This window comes from Argentina anserina, chromosome 5 (assembly GCF_933775445.1).
Source record: "Argentina anserina chromosome 5, drPotAnse1.1, whole genome shotgun sequence".
Taxonomy (NCBI): domain Eukaryota; kingdom Viridiplantae; phylum Streptophyta; class Magnoliopsida; order Rosales; family Rosaceae; genus Argentina; species Argentina anserina.
The window spans coordinates 21,410,304-21,422,222 of NC_065876.1; positions in this window are offsets into that span (position 1 = coordinate 21,410,304).

Below are 11,919 nucleotides of genomic sequence, written 5' to 3' on the forward strand. Positions count from 1 at the left end.
CTCTCCTGATTCGGATACGGCTATTTCAATTGCTGCGGAGATGGTTGATTAGGATCTTGGTCTAGCAATTGAAGATCTGTCGGCATGAATCCAGTCGGGAATCACGGCCTGTGATTCTTTCCTCTGAATCACGGAGTGATTAGTGTAGATTAGGTTATATAATCAAATACAATCTTGTGTATGAAACATTAAGCAATAAGAAATTTAATCTTACTTGGTATCAGAGCCTTCGTGCTCTTTTTTTCTGGGTTTTTTCCCGTCTATTCCGGCCGGTTACCGCCCTTGTGCTCACCGCTGCCTCCTTCATCACCGCTGCCCTCCGGCGCTCCTTGACGTCGCCGTTCATCCTCGAGGTCGACCTTCGTCCCACTCCGAAGCTCCTCCGCGACCCGCCGACGACCTTCGCACCACGACGCGTAACCTCGCAAAGGCTCGCGTCTGTTCAGGGACCCGTCGTCGATCCTTGAAGCTCCGGTGAAGAACCCGAAGTCGAACCCGGTGCTGTCGTCGTCCTTTCCGAAGTCGAACCCGCCGATGCTGCCGCCGTCGATCCTTGAATCTCCGGTGCTGCCGTCGTCAATCCTTGAAGCTCCGGTGCTGCCGCCGTTGACCCAAAGTTTGAAGCTTCACTTTCTGGGATCCTTGAAGCTCTGGTGCTGCCGCCGTTCACTTTCTGGCTTTTCTAAATCCAAAGTTCGAAGCTCCCACAAACGAGTAGCAGTTCTGCTACCCTCCGCCAAATTCCCAGCAAAAATTAGGCGAAAATTTGACCTGGCCCTTATTCGCCGGCCCGGCCCGGCCCTTATCCACTCGACCCGACCTGGAGATTCGGATTCAACCCGACCCGGAGACCGTATTCGACCCAACCCGGAGACCCGGATTTGCCCCGATCCGGATACCCGGACCCGATCCGGTCTGACCCGAATTCTATTATTTTGGTTGTCAGTGTAGGTTCACCGACAGTGCAGGTGCACCCAAGACAGGTTCAACTCCGTTTTTTATTCTATTGTGTTCCCGCTGCATCAATCATGTTTTTTTCATTTTCAATGGGTTTTGGAGGCAACAAAGAGAGTTCTCAGTTCTATTGTGTTCCTTGCTCTTATTGTCATGATACTAACCATGCTCGGACAACATGTTGGAAGCTGTATCCACACCTTAGGCCTAAGCAGCTTAATTATCATCCCAAGGCGAAAGCAGCCATTCAATTCGTCCATAAACCAAATATCTATGGTCTGGTTGGCCATGATCATCACACCGCAGAAGGAGCTATACATACCGCATCCATAGTTGTTCGTAGTAAAATTGGTATGGCTTTAAATATTTCTAAGTTTGTTGGTTTTGATACATGGATTATTGATTATGGTGCATCTGATCATATGACTTATGACAAATCTTATTTTACCGTATTGTCTCATCCACCAGTACCATATGTTACTAATGCTAATGGTGAGGCATTCCCCGTATTAGGGAAAGGGTCAGTTTGTATTACTCCCACATTAGAGCTTCACAATGTGCTCTATGTACCTGATTTATCTCATCATTTGATATCTGTTCCCCAATTGAACACTGACGCTAAGTGTTCTGTGACATTTTTTCCCTATGTATGTGATATTTCAGGATCTTCTCACCGGGGAGTTAATTGGTCGGGGGTATCTGAGGGGCCGGTTGTTTCATCTGGATCAAACATATGCGGGGGAGAAACCAGGGGCACCGTCTCGAACCGCTTTAATCTCCACTTCTGACAAGCTAAGTCACTACTACACATATTGACATCTATGACGTTTGAAAAACGCCATCAAAAGTATTTAACGGCGTTTTTCAACGCCATCGTCAAACGTCGTAGAAACCGATGCCGTTCTTTCACATACAATTTTATGGCGTTTTTCAAACGCCATCAAATATATTTTTACGGCTTTTTAAAAACGCCATTAATTTCACGGCATTTTAAAAACGCCCTTGATTGTAATTTGACGGCGTTTGTTAAAAGTCATTGTAATATATTCAGTGGCGTTTGGAAACGCCATGGATGTTTTTTCTAATTTAAAAAAAATATTAATTTTCTGATTAAATACACAGAAGCAATACTCAATGTACAACACATAAGAAATTTTATTGTTCCTCTACAAATGTATAATGTTTATTGGCAATACCCATAACCCAGTGTAGGGAGTTATGGGTTTGGACATAGCACATGAAAGGAGCAGACTTCAAGCATCTGCACAAATAGCACAATGAGCTCCTGCTTGAACGTAAAAACTTAGTAGATTCGGATTCCCTTGCCCCTATGGTGCTCTTCAAGTTCAAAAACCTCACTTATTTGACACACAGAGAAGAACAAAATTAGTGACACAAAAGCAAAGGCACTGATGATTTACATTGAAAAACCTCCAAATGCTTCAAGTAGAATGTTACCCTGAACTTACATTCTGCCAATTATTCTTCAAAAAGAAACAAAAAAATTGACACTGAGTTGCACATTTCGAAATATCTGCTTCTCCTCCATGGCAAGATTGCCAATAGCAACACTCGTACAAAGAACTTTCTTGAGTTGGAGCTTGACCATGGTCTTAGTTTCATTATCAGCAGTAATAGAAAGAATACTGAATGAACACTGAAATCGGTGAGCAAGATCTAAATTATATTTAATTAAATGTATAGTTTTGCAACTTTTAGATTAACAGTCTAAGAATGTAACACATTCAGTAGATGCACATTGCTTTACAAACTACATAGGACTACTGCAGTACTGGATACTCAAAGCCATTTTTGTAATATAATGCTTCCAGTACTCTTCTTTCACCATTAGCATCTATTTAGCAAACAATTGAAACTATTGGACAATGTTTTAAAACACCATAATGGCAGGTAAGTGAGGTAGACCTCAATCAAAAGCACATATTTTCATACTAACAAATCCCAGGATCAAAATTACAAAATTTTTCCTAACCGTTACATTGCCTCAGTGGCTATTATTGAATCCAAAACTTTCACCATTAATTGAAGCAACACTTTGCAATATAAGCCCTAAACTAAGGATCCCAAGATTATAGAGCATCATAAAGAACTAGTCTTTTTCGCTGCATTAAGACTTAACTTAAACTTTGAAAATTTACCAACAACATTCAAATAATTCATTCAAAGAGCATCAACACAAAAACATATATATTCAAAAAATCAAGCCAAACATAGACAAAGTAATAAACACACACCATAATAGATATCTGGGATAGAAACACCATAACACAAAGTCTGAGCTAGACCTCAGTCAATGCCTTACTTCTTTGTTGGGAATAGAAACTTCTTAACTATCCAAGCAGAAACGCACGAGTTAATAACAAAACACGAAGTTCAAACCCAGGTCAGCAACAAACAATTGAAACCCAGTATTTGTTTTAATCCCTTTCTAACTAATGAAGCCAAACAACGATTTTGAACCCTAAGATTGAAATCGAGAATTGCTATTTACCTTGTTAGCAAGAAGGGCCACCGGTGACCGATCTGGAGCGGAGAAGCAAAGACGACATCCCCGAGACCCCATCGTCGGCTCACCATTAATCCAAACCGTTCGTCGCCAGCAATCCACAAACTCCGCCTCACCGATCCAGAACCTCATCGATCTACGTCGGCCAAACCAGAAGGAAAGCGCCACCACAAACCCCGATATCCCAGCCTTCTTCACCGCCGAACCAATACCAGCAGTCGACCTCGATCTGCAAGAATTATAGCCAACGTTCTCGGCAAACCCGATCTCCACTACCACCAGCCACAGAGCCCCCCAAGCTGAGGAGCACAAACCTCACAACATATCATGTACATTACCCTAGCGCAGCTTCTGAGAATGGATGCTAAGGAATGTGAGGGGCTTGAGGGGTTTGTAACTCAATACGAGATCTTTCAATTAGTTTTTTTTGGAGCGGCGCTAGAGTGAAATAACAACACCCCCTTCTAAACAAAAATGACATGCTCTAGGTACGGCGTTCCAAACGTCATTAAGCTGAAATATCTTTCATAGCATTTCTAAACGCCATCAAATATATCTACAATAACGTTTCGGTAAACGTCATCAAATTTCATGGCGTTTAATAAACGTCATTAACTTTTAGAATATTTCCTGGCATTTGTAAAACGCCATCTCCATGTACATATAGTTGGAATAGAAAAAATTAATGGCGTTTTTCAAATAAAACGCCATGAAATGGTACTTTCAATGACATTTTTAGAAAAACGCCATGCTTGAAATGTCATTGATATATCTTTGTGTAGTAGTGAGTGAAGTTTGGTTATGGCATCATCACTTAGGGCATCCATCTTTTAGTGTTATGAAAAAATCTATGCCTACTTTATTTATTAATGTGGATGAGTCACTTTTACGTTGTGAGACATGTGTTTTGGGAAAGAGTCATCGATCTACCTATTCCCCTAGTAATTCTTATAAACATCTTCATCCTTTTGAATTAATTCATTCTGATGTTTGGGGACCCTCCCAAGAGTCTATTGTGTCAGGGATGCGGTATTATGTGTCATTTATTGATGATTGCACCCGTCTTTCGTGGGTTGTTCTTCTCAAAACTAAAGATGAGGTTTTTCTGGCTTTTCAAGCCTTTTATACCACTGTTCAAACACAATATAATGCCACAATTAGAGTTCTTCGTTCTGATAATGGGGGGGGGATATGTGAATCATGTCTTTCAGAAGTTCTTTAACACGCACGGAATTGTTCATCAAACAACGTGTCCTTACACACCTGAGCAGAATTGAGTTTCTGAAAGGAAAAATCGTCATTTACTTGATATGGCTCGGTGTATTCTTTTTAGTGCCCATATGCCTAAGTACCTTTGGGGTGATGCTGTCATCACTTCCGCCCATCTCATTAATCGTCTTCCCTCTCGTGTCCTTCAGTGAAAAGTTCCATATGAGGTGCTTGCATCTCATGTCTCATTACCCGCTTTTCATAATCTTCATTCTTGTGTTTTCGGTTGTGTTGCTTTTGTCCATTTTCCAAAACATCAACGGTCTAAATTAGATGCCCGGGCAGTTAAATGTGTGTTTGTTGGCTATGGAGGACATCAGAAATGCTACCGATGTTATCATCCACATACCAGGAAGTACTATGTCACTATGGATGTTACATTCTTTGAGGACATGAGCTATTTTGCCTCTTCCGATACTGCTCTTCAGGGGGAGAATTCATATTTTGAAGACATGTATCATGGAGTGGGGGAGACAAGTAAGCCAGTAGATATGGTGACAGGTTCTATTGAGATTACCAATGTGTCAGCTAAACATACATCATCGGATGATTCCGGCAGTGAAGTCACTCCAGAAACTCAAGTACCAGCAGATGACAACACAACTGCCCCTCATGTTTCTACACTTGACCAATGCTCCCCTGGTACGGAAGATCATTCATCTGAGGTTAGTCATCCTATTGGGGCTAATACTAGTGAGACTAATAGTAGACAATATGTCTTACCAAATAGGTCTACTCGGGGTCAACCCACAAAAAAGTATGAACCTACCCTTCAGGCTAAAGCTAAGTATCATGTGGCAAATTTTATGTCTACCAAAAGGTTGTATAAGTATGAATCATTTGTGAATCAAATATCTACTGTATCAGTACCTAACAAAGTACAGGATGCATTGGGGGATCCAAAATGGAGGAAAGCAATAGAGAAAGAGATGGAAGCGTTACAAAAGAACAATACTTGGGAACTTGTATCTCCACCACATGGCAAGAAGACTGTGAGATGTCGTTGGGTGTTTACAGTGAAGCATAATCCAGATGGGTCAGTGAGCCGATATAAAGCACGTTTAGTAGCAAAAGGGTTCACCCAGACATATGGCATAGACTATGACGAGACATTTGCACCTGTTGCAAAGATAAACACTATTCGGGTATTGCTCTCTTTTGCTGCTAGCTTAAACTGGCCACTCAGACAGTTTGAGGTTAAGAATGCATTCCTTCATGGAGAGCTTACAGAGGAAGTGTATATGGATCTTCCACCTGGATATGTGGCCGCTTCTCCAAGTAACTTTGTATGCAGATTGAGAAAGTCATTGTATGGTCTTAAACAGTCACCTCGTGCTTGGTTTGGAAGATTCTCACAATTCATGAGGAAAATTGGCTACAGATAGAGTCATTCAGACCACACATTATTTCTCAGACATCAACAAAAGAAGGTAACAACCCTAATTATATATGTTGATGATATGGTAGTTACTGGAAATGATACTGTTGAGGTGGATAGATTACAGAAACTGCTAGCCACAGAGTTTGAGATGAAGGACCTAGGTACACTCAAGTACTTCTTGGGCATTGAGGTAGCCCGGGGAAGTGATGGTATCTATCTGTGTCAGAGGAAGTACATCCTTGATCTACTAACAGAGACAGGTATGTTGGATTGCACTCCCATTGATACTCCTATTAAGCAGAACCATCGGTTAGCAGAGTATCCAGATCAAGTGCCTGGTGACAAACCTCGTTATCAAAGGCTAGTTGGACGCTTGATTTATTTATCACATACCAGACCAGATGTTGCGTATGCAGTAAGTGTAGTAAGTCAGTTCATGCATAATCCCAGTATGAACCACATTGATGCTGTTGTAAGGATTTTGAGGTACTTGAAGTCAGCTCCAGGGAGATGAATAATGGTCTCTAATCACAATAATATCTTTGTTGTTTGTGGCTTCACAGATGCAGACTGTGCTGTAAATATTACAGATCGAAGATCCACATCAGGGTACTTTACCTTTGTTTGGGGTAATCTTGTTACATGGAAGAGTAAGAAACAAAAGGTGGTAGCTCGATCTAGTGTTGAGGCAGAATACAAAGGTATGGCTTAGGGAGTGTGCGAATTATTGTGGCTTAGAAATTTGCTACAAGATTTGGGCATTAAGCATGAGTATGCTATGTAGCTGTACTGTGACAACAAGGTGGCCATTGATATTTCACATAATCCTGTGCAACATGATCGTACAAAACATGTGGAGGTTGATCGTCATTTTATAAAAAGAGAAGTTAGACGCAAAGATCATTAGTTTTCCTTTTGTTTCTACAGAAGAGCAACTTGCCAATATGCTCACAAAATGAGTGTTTAAAAATGGCATTTTATGATTCACTTAGCAAGTTGGACATGGTTGATATGTATGCACCAACTTGAGGGGGAGTGTCGGTGTGAATCCAGCCGGGAATCACAGTCCGTGATTCCCTCCGTGAATCACGGAGTGATTAGTGTAGATTAGGTTATATAATCAAATACAATCTTGTGTATGAAACATTAAGCAATAAGCAATTTAATCTTACTAGATCTGGTGTCTGTGAGACTGTGACTGGGATGATTGATAAATTGGTTACTCTCTTGGGAGCTACTACTTCTGACGATTCATCAAAGAACTCTGCTAGCTCGAACATAAATATATGGAAGAGCTCTGGCACGTCAACCATATCTTCCTTGCAGTCTGATGCATCTCTAGTGGAGAAACATCACCATGTTCAGCTAAGACCCGAGCTTGACCTGATTGATGCACGGCAACGTGTTGTTGAGCTAGTAAAGATGAAGGAACAAGCCGCGGCCAAAAAGGCAAAGAAGAAGCTTGTCAGTCCTGGGTGCTAACGCAGATTAGCAGCATATATATTGAAATGAATGTATATTATATCTGTTTTATAGTAGTTTGTATATGTTTCTGGTTTTCCCCCTACTTTAGAAACAATTTATGAAAAGAATTCCTGGATCGATTTCCATCCCATGTTCATTGGTATTTTTTGTTTTGATTGATTGTTGTTTTAATCTTTCGAAGCCTGAACTCAGTGACACATGATCAGCAGACGAAAATAAAAAATCACAAGTGAGCAGAGTTGAGTAGAAGAGGCTGATCTATATAGTACCGTGTCTCGAGCTAATGTACGACTTGGCAGATCTTCTAGACCGTGCTTACAAATATGAATGCACACTCAATTTTGTAGACAAAATCAGGTTGGGAAACATGCATGTTGCAGTACTTGGGTGAACGAAGTGTGATTTAGTTCTTGACTGATCGTATATCATGATGGAGAATTTTGTTTCTTCATGCACTTGTTGTAATTTACAAGTGACTGTGAGTCTGTGAGTCATCGAGTTTCAAATCATGATTATAAACATATTATGGTAGAAAATCATTCATAAAATATAAATTAAGGTCATGAAGTTAAAAATAAAAAAAATAAAGAAAGAGTACATATTAGAAGAATTGAGATCAAATGTCTATATAGAGTATATTTTCCACCCAACTTAAAATTAAATATGATGGGAATGAAATGGCGTAAAGGCGACAATAATGTTACCACGATTTTTTGACACGTTGCTACATATAATTACCAGTTATACCCTTCTAATCCTAAATTTTCATTATAAAGCGATGCGCCTCACTGCCTTATTCTCATACCAACCGAGATTTTCTAGCTCTGTTTTTCCTCATAAAATTTTATATTCTCGTAAATCTTATATTTGTATTGTTTATGCTTCTTATCTTAGTCTTCTTGATCTAGCCACCTACTGGATTCCAGACATCAAAAAAATCAATAATAGGTAATTAAGCGTTCTTCTTGAGGCTAAATTGAGTTTTCTAAGTGTTATTTTTCAATTCATCTATTATATTGGTGTTTGATTTTAGATTTTTAACAATGCATGTGTAGTAAATGTGGTTTATAACTTGTTGATACTTTTTTATTATCGTAAATATGAATTTCTATGTTTTTTCCGATTAAAATAATGTAGTATTCGGCACTAATTGAAAGTTTGAAACCTACAATTATCTCAAGCAACATACAATTAGACAATTTCCAATATTCTTCTGACTATCATAATCAAAATTGGTGGTCGATGAATCTCCGAACTTTAATTTTCCTCATCATTATTATTACACATCCTCAACAAAAATATGCAGATCTACAAGATTTCTTCTCGATCTAGTCAATTCTGGTCAAAAAGATATGTAGATCTACCAATTCCGGTCTCGATCTAGTCAAAGCTGGTGATGAATATGCAATTGTCCGGATTTAGCCGATAATTAAACATAACATATTGTCCAAAATAACTCATATCTATGTGGAATATGGCTGGAGTTGTCATCGAAGTGGAAACAAAAAAATTCGATTCAGTGGTGTATAGATGAAAACTATAGCGTGAGAAAAATCATTAAAACACTAATATGGTAAAGGAAATTAAAAATCAAATTGTTCTAGATTATTCTGATGCAATAATCAAAAGATTGAAACTACGAAAACTTTAAAAATAAGTTATTCCTTCATCGATCTAGAGCTTATTCTCAATAGAACGTCATCTCAATTCCAGATTATTTGAATATAGATTTCTGGAAAACAGACTTCATCTCAAAAACTGATTCATGTAGAACATTTCCAGAAAAAACTACCTACATGCATCAACGGATTTTACGTATCCCAAAAGAGTCTATGTGTATAATACCAGTTATGGTATAAGAGTTATATCCATGGCGTCAGTCTCTCTCTGTGAAATTTACGTAACTGAAACTAGGAGCGCGCAGTGACCAACCTCGTGTTCTCTCTTTTTCTGTGTACGTGTAAGTGTAACTGAAACAAGAGTCAGAAAGTTGAAATGAAACAACTCACGAATTTCATCTCCACCACAGCCTTCAAAGTTTGGCCAATCAGGGACGACTTAGGTAGGAACAATCCAGACTTGTCAGAAAGGTGCGACGCATGGAGGCCATTCGTCAAGTCTGAGACTGAAACGGGGCTTAGGAAGGATCCAAACATTCCTTATAAAACGGCTCTGAAACCGCACCACAGTGCATCAGGTCAGCAATCTCGTTTTCAGTGTACTTTTCTGTTTGTGTCAGACTTGAGAGTGAGAGTTCTACTGTTTCTTTGTTGGGCTCTGAATCTGAGAGGAGGAGAAGTCTCTGAATCTGAGAGAAGGAGAAGTTTCTGAACCACAGAGAGTGAGAGGGAGTTTAGAGTTCTTTAGTGATTTGCAATCTATATTTTGTTTTTCTGTGGAAAAATGGTCGGAGAAGGAGTGTTCTGTCACCAGGTGATATTTTGCAGAATTCTCATCACTCCCGGCCTGTTTCTTTCTGGTTCAATTATGTGATATATGGAAGAAGCTGCATGCATGCATGTGTTCGAAGGGTTCAAGTGTAGAGAATTTCTTGTTTGTATTATGGTTGTTTGATTGATTTTTCGACTGACTTATTAATTGAGTTGAATTTTTTTCAGTGCCGCCAAAAGACCACAAGACGTGTGTTCTTGTGCCGCAACGTCATGAGGGGACGAGAATGCCAAGTCAAGGTTTGTGACCGTTGCCTCAAGAGGTCAGAATTTTAGAGACTCATTTTCTCAATTTATCAAAATTAATGATAAAATTTGTATAGATATGGTGTCATTGATATTTCATGCTGATAATAGATATGCAAAGCCTGAGCTTGGGGGTGTGACGGAAGAGGCGGCTGCTTCAGATGATTGGAAGTGTCCAAAATGCTCAGGGAACTGCAACTGCAGCCAATGCAGGTATGACTTAAATGTGTTGTTGAGTTATACAGTGCTATACATGTAATCATTCTGGTTATGTCGATTTTTCGATTTGCTGATTAGACAGATATGTTAATTTCACAGGAAGCAAATGGGTTTAGAACCTCTTGGTCGAATTCTGCCTAACTTAGCAAAGCCTTCAGAGAAGGTTTGGCAATACTTATGTTGAACTTGGAGTTGCAGCATATTGTTATTATGCATCTCATTTTAAATTTTTTGTGTACATGCTAACTGTGAATTGTGACATAGAAGCCTGCGGAAGGGTCTGAGCCAAAGGCAGAGGAAGATGTGGTTGCAAAGGGAAAGCGGAAGGCCAAGGCTCCCAGGGAACCCCGCACAGTGAAGGCAAAGGGGGAAGTAGTTGACCCTGAACTTCCTCTGCCTTTAGGGGTTCCTTTAACAACTGTTGCAGGCATTGAACTACATCCTCAGGATGTAGGACATGCCCTACAGTTCATAGAGTTCTGTGTGGCCTTTGAAGAGGTGATAATTTTCTATTTCTCTTATGTGTTGAATGTTGCATATATTCCACTTGTTGTGATAATTTATCGAACTTTATGTGTTTCATCTTTTGTGGTTTACTTTAGGTTTTTGGAGTCAACAAAGCACAAGCTGAATCTCTTCTCAGAGATCTAATGCTTCAAAAATACCCCTCTGTATTCCAATTCCAGGCCACACTCTTATCTGTACAGGAGGTGGAAATCCAACCCGAGTAAGACTTCTATCTAGTAACTAAATTCTAGACAAAACTCATTGAATGTTTAAATCAGTTAGTATACTCAATCATGTCTTAGCAGCTTCATCATCGTCAGACTTATTTACATAAGATGTTTACAGACGCAGGCCTTTGAACCATTTGAACGAAAGCTCCTGGTTCGAGTATCTGAGCTGCTACTTCTCTGAGTCTCAACTCCTTCTGAAGGAACTGCCCTCAGATATCTTTAGTAAAGGAGTTGAGGGGTACAACTCTTTGGACTTCTCCCAGAAGCTGAGAGTCCTAAATTTCCTTTGTGATGAGGCTCTTGACACTAAGTAGGATAAGCATATCAGTCATAACTCTATATATTTCCTGTTTAGCAAGTGCTGATAAAATTGCAATGTCTCTCCTCCAGTGATCTGAGCAATTTCATTAAAAGGAAAGGAGAAATACTCACTCAAAGAAAGAGTGAAGCAAAACAAAAAGTTTCTGCTGCAAAGGCTAAGGTAACATCAATTTAATTGATTAACAAAAAAAAAATTCTTTCTCAGTGTATGCGTAGTTTCTGATTTTAACTCATTATTGGACACAGGAGATAAGTCTCAAGGAGGAGTTGAAAACTGAGGTGGCCAAGGACAAGGCCATTGCTGCAGAAGACAATGCTGCTTCAACTTCA